Source organism: Hesperophylax consimilis, chromosome 28, assembly GCF_061612785.1.
Source record: "Hesperophylax consimilis isolate HC1 chromosome 28, BYU_Hcon_1.0, whole genome shotgun sequence".
NCBI lineage: Eukaryota > Metazoa > Arthropoda > Insecta > Trichoptera > Limnephilidae > Hesperophylax > Hesperophylax consimilis.
The window spans coordinates 7,862,147-7,870,632 of NC_142863.1; the positions used below are offsets into that span (position 1 = coordinate 7,862,147).

The 8,486-nt window shown below is 34.8% G+C and overlaps 1 protein-coding gene across 1 annotated transcript in view; it reads right to left on the minus strand.

The window, feature by feature from the left end:
* Positions 1-6,751, minus strand: part of LOC149410119 (phospholipase A2-like) — a 54,838-nt gene extending 48,087 nt beyond the window's left edge. Inside the window, exon 1 of the mRNA XM_089649028.1 lies at positions 6,709-6,751. The gene's annotated coding sequence lies outside the window, so the exon portion shown is untranslated. The remainder of the gene's footprint in view (positions 1-6,708) is intronic.
* Positions 6,752-8,486: the final 1,735 nt, after the last annotated feature.

An 8,486-nucleotide genomic window follows, 5' to 3' on the forward strand; every position in this document is an offset into this window, starting at 1 on the left:
CATACATACGTTTTCCGTATTCGATTTCCGAATTCGTTTTCCGTATTCGGAATTCCGTGAGACTAGCGCAAACGTTCGTTTTTCTTCATTCGGAATGTATAAACGTCAGAACCAGTGTTGCCAACAAGGGCGATATATCGCCATTTAGGCTACTCAGAGCGAGAATCGGCGCCGAAAAAATCTAAAAGGCGACTGGTCGCCAATTAAGCTACTTCAAAAACATCAATTTTAAACATGTCCCGAAATTTAGCCACCCCCCCCCCCCCATGAAATTTATTTTTCTGGGAACAAATTTTATATTTTCTTGAAATTCTCTAGCCACCCCCCCATGAATTTTTTTTATTTTCTGGGGACAAATTTTATTTTTTTGAAATTCTCTAGCCACCCCCCCCCCACGATTTTTTTTTTATTTTCACGTAAAAACATCAATTTTAAACATGTCCCACCTAACAGCAAATTCGGCTACTTTACGCTACCTTATGTATGAGAAACGGCGATATTAGGTCAAGATCCGTTGGCAACACTGAATTACGAATGGAAATTTCCGTACGTTTGCGTCGGCACAAACAAACTGTATGCAATAGCTGCGTTCCACATGACGTCATTAGGTTTTTTCCATTCGTTTTCTCCGAACGCGCCGGCTGGCATTCGGAACGTGCGTAAGGAATTTGTTCCGTTCGGAACTAAAACGAACGTGTGCGGCAGTTAATGTATTTTCTACTGATTCCGTGCATTCGGATGTCCGAATACGGAAAACGAATTCGGAAATCGAATACGAAAAACGTATGTATGCGGCCAGCCTAAAGTGGTGCCACCACGGTGCGACAAATAAGTGTATCGAGTTTTCGGGCATTTCCGCCTCCCCGAAAAGTTCCGCGGCATTAATAAGCGCCAATTATGTCTCGGAGAATTCATTACAATAATTCACGCAGGCGAAATTTTCGGTTGAATTTAACTTGAAATTACTATGAATTACGGTTATTATTGTTATTTGTTTTGATTTTTGTTGGTTGGTAATTATTATTTTTAGATTGACCAAAATTTAAGGACTGCGTAGCTCTAATGTTAATATCACCAGGTTTCCTCATTTTAACCTGCATTAAAATTTGCAAACACACCCTGTAACCTAACACACATTTTAGGATTCCTTCACATACTTGAGAACGAAAAATAATTGGCGTCCGCATATTATGTTATACAGAAAGAAAATTCGTTGATATTTTCTGTTATTCGTTTTTTTATAAACAGTTACCTCAGTTTACCCAATACGGACAGTTTTTGTGCTATGGTCTGTTGTTTCAAAAGAAAACCTTTACTGGCTCTGTAGCATGTCTAATTTCCGATTCCTTCCTGAATGCCAACTTGTGACAAGTATAATTCTTCTCCTTGTCATTTGTATATCTGCTAGTGATGCAACGGAAGTGTCTTAACGGAAGCAGAAACGGAAACAGATGTCAAAAGTAAATCTTAGCGGAAGCGAAAGCAGAAGCGGAAGCGGAAGCAGAAGTGTTAAACTATGAAGAAAAAGCACAATTTTATTTTTTAAGATTTTTTTAATTAAATTTGTATTTTGTACTCGAAATTAAACAGTGGTAAATTATATTTTTTAAACAGTGTACTAAATTAAACAGTGGTAAATTATATTTTTTAAACAGTGTACTACTAAATTAAACAGTGGTAAATTAGATTTTAGGTGACTCTTTAAAGCTGTAGTCGTGCGACCTTTTCGCGAATACACTTTTTCACAGAGTTTGCATTTGGCACTTGAGTCATCAATCTCAACGAAATAGTTCCAAACGGGACTTGTTTTTGGTTTCATGATTGCACTAAACACAACATTCATAAGTAGAGTAGAATAACAGAAGATTTACTAAACGTCACGAGGTGCGGTGATGCGCAGAATGCAAATAAACCCAGTGTTGCCAAAATACATGAACTATAAACAAACCAACTTGTTGCGACACGTTTGTATCGTTTATGTCCCGCCCCTTGTCCAGTCGTCCCCGCGCCCCTCGCCTCCGCGCTCCTCGCTATATTCTCCGTTTAGAGTTCTGTTATAAAGTTTGCGGAACCAGAAACGGAAACGGAAGTTAAAATTCTTGCGGAACTTCTGCAGAAGCGGAAGCGGAAGCAGAGCTCTGTTGCATCACTATTTTAAATACTGGAAATCTGATTTTATTGCCTATCCTCTAATTTTCTTTCTCCGTCAATTTCTCAATAGCTTATCAATGTCAAACAGAATTGCTGACCGACTTAAGTATTAAAAAAATAATATACAGGATTTTCCAATAAGAGGTGTTATTTTAAATAGCCCGCTTTTTCGGTAGATGTTACTTTTGAAGCTGTCATTTTTTGTCATTTGACAAGTAGAAACTACGCCATTAATAAAAATGGAACGATACACGCTTCAACAACGCATTGAAATTATTAAAATTCACTTGAGTAAATCAAATGCAAACCATCTTGAGTGATGAGGCCCATTTCCACCTCGGTGGCTTCGTCCACAAGCAAAATTGTCGTATCCGGGGCTTGGAAAACCCAAGAGTTATTGTTGAAAAGCCTTTCTATCCTCAACGTGTGACTGTTTATGGTCCGGCGGAGTCATTGAACCGTACTTTTTTGAAAATGAGGCTGGAGCAACAGTTATGGTGAATGGATTGCGCTATCAAGAGATGTTTAATGATTTTTATGACCGGAATTGGATGGTATTGATCTGGACAACGTTTACATTCAACAAGACGGCGCTACGTGCCACAAAAGCAACAAAACCATTGATCTTTTACAATTGAATATCAAAATAACACCTCTTATTGGAAAATCCTGTATATACATTTACCATATTATTTCATTAATATCTGGCATTCCTCGAAATATTAAGATGAAAACATATACAACACGTAATACCTATCACATTTTTAATTACTTATAAATAATTACAATAATGTAATGAACTTAAATAATAAAAATATGAAACCAAATAAAAATACTGCTTTCTGCGGCTTAAAGCCAATGAATCCACCTAGATTTCGTCATTTATGTCATATTAACTGCAACACTCTGTTAATTATTTAAATATATGCTCAAATTGTCAGACAGAAGAATTTTCACTGACTTGGTATTTCTATATAAAATTCTAAATGATTTAGTTGATAGTCCGGTATTGCTAGAATTGATAAGCTTCCGGATTCCACAATGTAATACAGTGCAGAAATTCTGGGATTAACTGCCATATGTATTCCTCTTTGCCCAGAATACTAATGGAGGCAAACAATTATACCAAGTCAGTGGACATCTTCAATTTATCTTGAAGAGGAAGCTACAAGCCAAAAATGTGTATATTTTTGGTATACTTTATATCGTAGTTAACAGGCATTAAAATCGCTTGATAAACGGAGTCTAGAAACGTTCGAGTTCAAGCAGAAAACTGGTTTTTATTTATTTTGTAAATAATTTTATAAGAAAGCAAAAAAGTTAATCAAGTGAAACTGTCACAGATAATCTTAGCTATAAAACTGTGTTTTCAAAAAGTTGTTTCCTTTACGCGTTCATACATTTCTATTGAAAAAATATTTAATTATTGAAGACAATATTAGCGATTTCTAAACGAAAATCTGAAACAAAAAAATCAGAAAAGGATACGGTCACATCTAGGAACTAGCTCCTAGGTGTGACCGTATCCTTTTCTGATTTTTCTGTTTCAGATTTTCGTTTAGAAATCGCTAATATTGTCTTCAATAATTAAATATTACAATTTGAGGTTTAACTCAATAAAGTTATTCCGAAAAATAAAAATAAAAAGAAAAAAAATTTTTTTTAGTAGCTTACATTTATATTTTTTATTGATTAATTTTATTTTTTTTGTATTCTACTCCTAGCGAAACGATAGTAAAACTTTCAATTTTTTTTTTTTTTTTTTTTTTTTAAATACATAAACGGCTATACTGCCTTTTATAAATAAACATATAACAGAGTACAAAAGTAAGAAAAATAATATAATTACATAATAATAGTTTAAACTTAAAAATAACATACAATTATTTTGTGTATCACTACCAAAAATAACAAAAAAAGAACAATGAGAAATATCATCATTTCATTTCAACATGTCTATATTGTGTATATAAAGTTACATTATGGAAAAATAATTTTTGAGTGCATGTTTATATTGCGCTAATTTAAAAAAATAAATGTCGCCGATGTTAGCATGTTCATTTCCCAAAATGTGTAATCGACTGATTGGTGAGTAATAATGTGATAATGTGTGTGTGTTATTATAGTAGAACGGTAGAGTCAGTCTATTGTTAGCGCGACCAGGGCAATGAAATCGTATTAGTTCTATTAAATCAGGGGTATCCAGGTATTCAATTTATCTAAAGCATATTTTTTGGCAATCATAATGTACACCAATTCGTTATAAAGATTAATCAAAATAGTGATTTGGCATTAAGCTTCGCCTTACTATAAAATGTTGTTAATGAAGCAATTCAATTATGTACAATAAATAATGTATATTTCTTAGTATTATCGTGTAAAAGCCCCGAAAAAGGGCGTTAATAAATAAATAAATATTTTTAGGTTCTATAAATACATTATGACAAGCGATCTTGCAAAATGGCAAAATATGCCAAAAATCACTCCAGTCGATAATGAAGTAGGTAATACCTACGTCTTTTTCAACTATGACAATTAATATCATGTATTCAATAAACTGAAAAATGATGCTTTGTCAACTCAGGGAAAGTAAATACGCTGTTAAGTGTTACCAGCCTTGGGATAAAAAAGTTAATTCGGTATTTAAGTTCACCGAGCACCTGTTATCAGCCTAATTGCCCAACCTTGCGGTTTGTCGACTCCAACTGGACAAGTTTACCTGCACAAATATTAGCTAAATATAATTATAATACCTCATTACGAGTAAATGGCAAATTGAGACATGTTTTGAGACCTCAATCTTCTGGTGATCTCTACTTTCGAAGGATGGCTGCCACCGAAGAGAGAAACCAACAATGATACGAGTATATTATGATAGCGAATTAGGTTCTATTTTTTTACCTCCAATTAACTACGCGCACAGCTTATCGCCTTCTAATAGTGGAACACGCTTTGACAATATAATACAGGGTTTTCCAATAAGTGGTGTTATTTTGATATTCAATCGTAAAAGATCAATGGTTTCGTAGCTTGTGTGGCAAGTAGCGCAGTGTGGTTGAAAGTAAACGTTGTACAGATCAATACCGTCCAATTCCGGTCATATAAAATCATTAATCATCTCTCGATAGCGTAATCCATTCACCGTAACTGTTGCTCCAGCCTTATTTTCGAAAAAGTAAGGTCCAATGACTCCGCCGGACCATAAACCGCACCAAACAGTCACACGTTGAAGATAGAGAGGCTTTTCAACAATAACTCTTGGGTTTTCCGAGCCCCAGATGTCACAATTTTGCTTGTTGACGAAGCCACCGAGGTGGAAATGGGCCTCATCACTCAAGATTATTTGCATTTGATTCACTCAAGTGAATTTTAATAATTTCAATGCGTTGTTGAAGCGTGTATCGTTCCATTTTTATTAAAAACGTAGTTTTTACTTGTCAAATGTCAAAAAATGACAGCTTCAAAAGTAACATCTACCGAAATAGCGGGCTATTCAAAATAACACCTCTTATTGGAAAACCCTTTAGTATGCAATAGCGCCTCTAACTGTAAAGCTCTATGGAAATCAATAAAATTATGTTTTAGGCTATGTCTGTGAGCCCAAAATAAGCAAAACAAAATCCCTACTACTGATTTAATTGATAAAAATTCCAAATACAATTTCATTCTTCAAGATATAGTCAATTTCATTAACCTGTCTGGAACCTAGGTATCGAAAGCTATTGTGTAAATTGGCAACACTAGTTTGCTTTAAAATTGGTGTAGATCGTACGTATATCGATTTATTTTTTAGTAAACAGAGGCATTTAGTAAGCATAGGAAAATTAAACGTATGAAGGTACTTAGCTAGTAAAAACTATAAAAAAACAATAATGTTTAATTAACATAATTTCAATTCAGGATATTTTTATTTACCTGGATAATATAATACATAAAATTGTAAAATGGGGGCCTCAGAACGGGTAAGGCACTCAGTGGGGCTCACATTGCCAAATCATATTTAATAAAAAAATATTACATTACAAATATATTAACAGTCGTGAAAATGCATAAAAATCCCGATCTCACTGATCTATTTCATAGATTTTATGAAATAGGGCCTATTATTTAAAATTATAATAGATGAGGTGGGATGCGCCATTAATTTTAACAATTCTTTTTCATAATTTGTTAGCTAGGCAATTAATAAATAGGCCACAAGGGCGTGTATGAGGTGGGAGATTTATGGGGTCAATCTCCCCCCCCCCCCCCCCCCAACGGCTTTAGTAGAAATCGTTGCGTAGGAATAAAAAGAATAGTACTTGAAGATTACATACCTGGAAGATACAACAATATTATTTAAATTTCGCTTTTATCAATGTGATGCAAATAATGATTGCATAAGAAGAGATACCAAAAAGATCTTTAATAAATCTTCCTCTTCTCCCTTTCTCCCAACCCCTCCCTCTAAGGGTTGATCCGCAATGTGAATGCTATAGCTACTAGCTACGCTACTGACAGTCCGTATTATATAATGTACGTATATATATTTTTTAAATAAGGTAGATATGTACTTACTTACAATACAATAAACATGTTCAATGAATCAGCTTTTCAAAGCGATCGCTCAGTAGTTACAATCAGCATAACTTAATAAAACAGGTACTGCAATATTCAAATAATACTTTTGCAAACAACACTAAACATATTATTTATTTCACAACTAACAGCCGTTAAAAATATTTTTTAAGTGGCAACATTCCATACAACACCGATGCGCTTTTTTCAAAAATACTAACGCACTTTTTATAATAAAGTAAACACGATGCACATACTACGCATATATTATTAGCGTTGCAATCAACTTTTTTCGTTTATTTTGGTATAATTAACTCTGATGATTTAATTTATCGAACCATTATTGTAAATTATCAAGAGACGACGGGTTTTCTTGACATTTTAATCTCGATTGCTCGGTGGTTCTATTAGAAATAATGTAAGAAATGTAATAACTGGTATTGTTGGAAGTATTAAATTACAATCGGTTACTTACTAATATTATTATGATTGAGTCCAGAGTTAACTTTATTTACCAACGAACACGTTCGTTCGTGCAAACAAGTATATCTGGTTCCAGTGCTTCCCTCTGTTGAACGTCTGATATAGTATTTGGTGCTGATCTTGGCTAACCGGACTGCAAGGATAAAGCTGCTGCCACACGCAAAGCTCACATCAAAAGTTAATGTACAGCGCATCATCTTTTCTACCGACACACGACGCTATCAAATATTTCTTCCTATGGTAGGAGAGGGGGTCAGTTGAATTCGAGAGCGGCCGAGGAACATAATTTCATCTGTCAAAGTGACAACTTTACTTACTGACAGCTTGAGCACGTTTTCGAAATGGATGATACTTGTCGCCTATTGCTGGATCTGTTGGACAGCTCATCCTCAGATGATGATGCCGCCAACTATATAATTATAAATGCTATTTATAAACTTTTTAGATTTTAAACAATCTGCGCGTAAATAGCGCATTTTCACATAACCTGACATAACCTCTCCGTCGAATCAGGAAATTCGCAGTTCGCACGCCGATCGACGAAAGCGACATATAATAAATTATTGTAAAATAAGCTCAAGTCGATTTCCAAAAATGTCGAAGGCAAAGGCGGCAAGGACCAACACCAGGGCAGGGAACGAGAAGAGAGCACGAGAGCTGACGAGAGCAAACCAGATTACCCAGGAAAACAATCAACAAACGAACAAACTAGAAGCTTCTCTATGTAGGTATCAGGCCGTCCAACTTTATCAAAAAACCGAATGATATTACCATATAAACATACTGAGTTAAAAATATGATTAATTTTGAAAGGGCGAAAATTTGTTTACTTCAAATTCAAATATTGATTATATTTATATTTTAAATATATGTTAAGTATGTATGCCAAATAAAGTTTTTTTTATGTTTCTAAATTTACTAGCACACATGACGATATGAGCTAACATAACAAATAAGAAATGCATTATTAGGCTGCTTATGTCATGGCTGTCAAAGGGAACACGGAACTTAGTCGGTAGCTCCGCAATTAAAATGACCCCCTCTCCTTTTTACGGCGGAGAGGGGGACGCATAACTTTTCAAATATCGCGTCGGGAGCGGTTACGTAAAATAAATTCGGTTAGCGAAGTTCAGAACCACACTTATAGCGCGTTATCTTTTTACGTGTGTCGGGTCTGTATGGGATTGTATGGCGAGCGCTATTGTGCTTTATATTATCTGTTGATGTGAGCTTTGCGTGTGGCAGCACCTTAACATTTTGAAAAGAGATCTTCAATACCGAAAGCAAAAGGCATT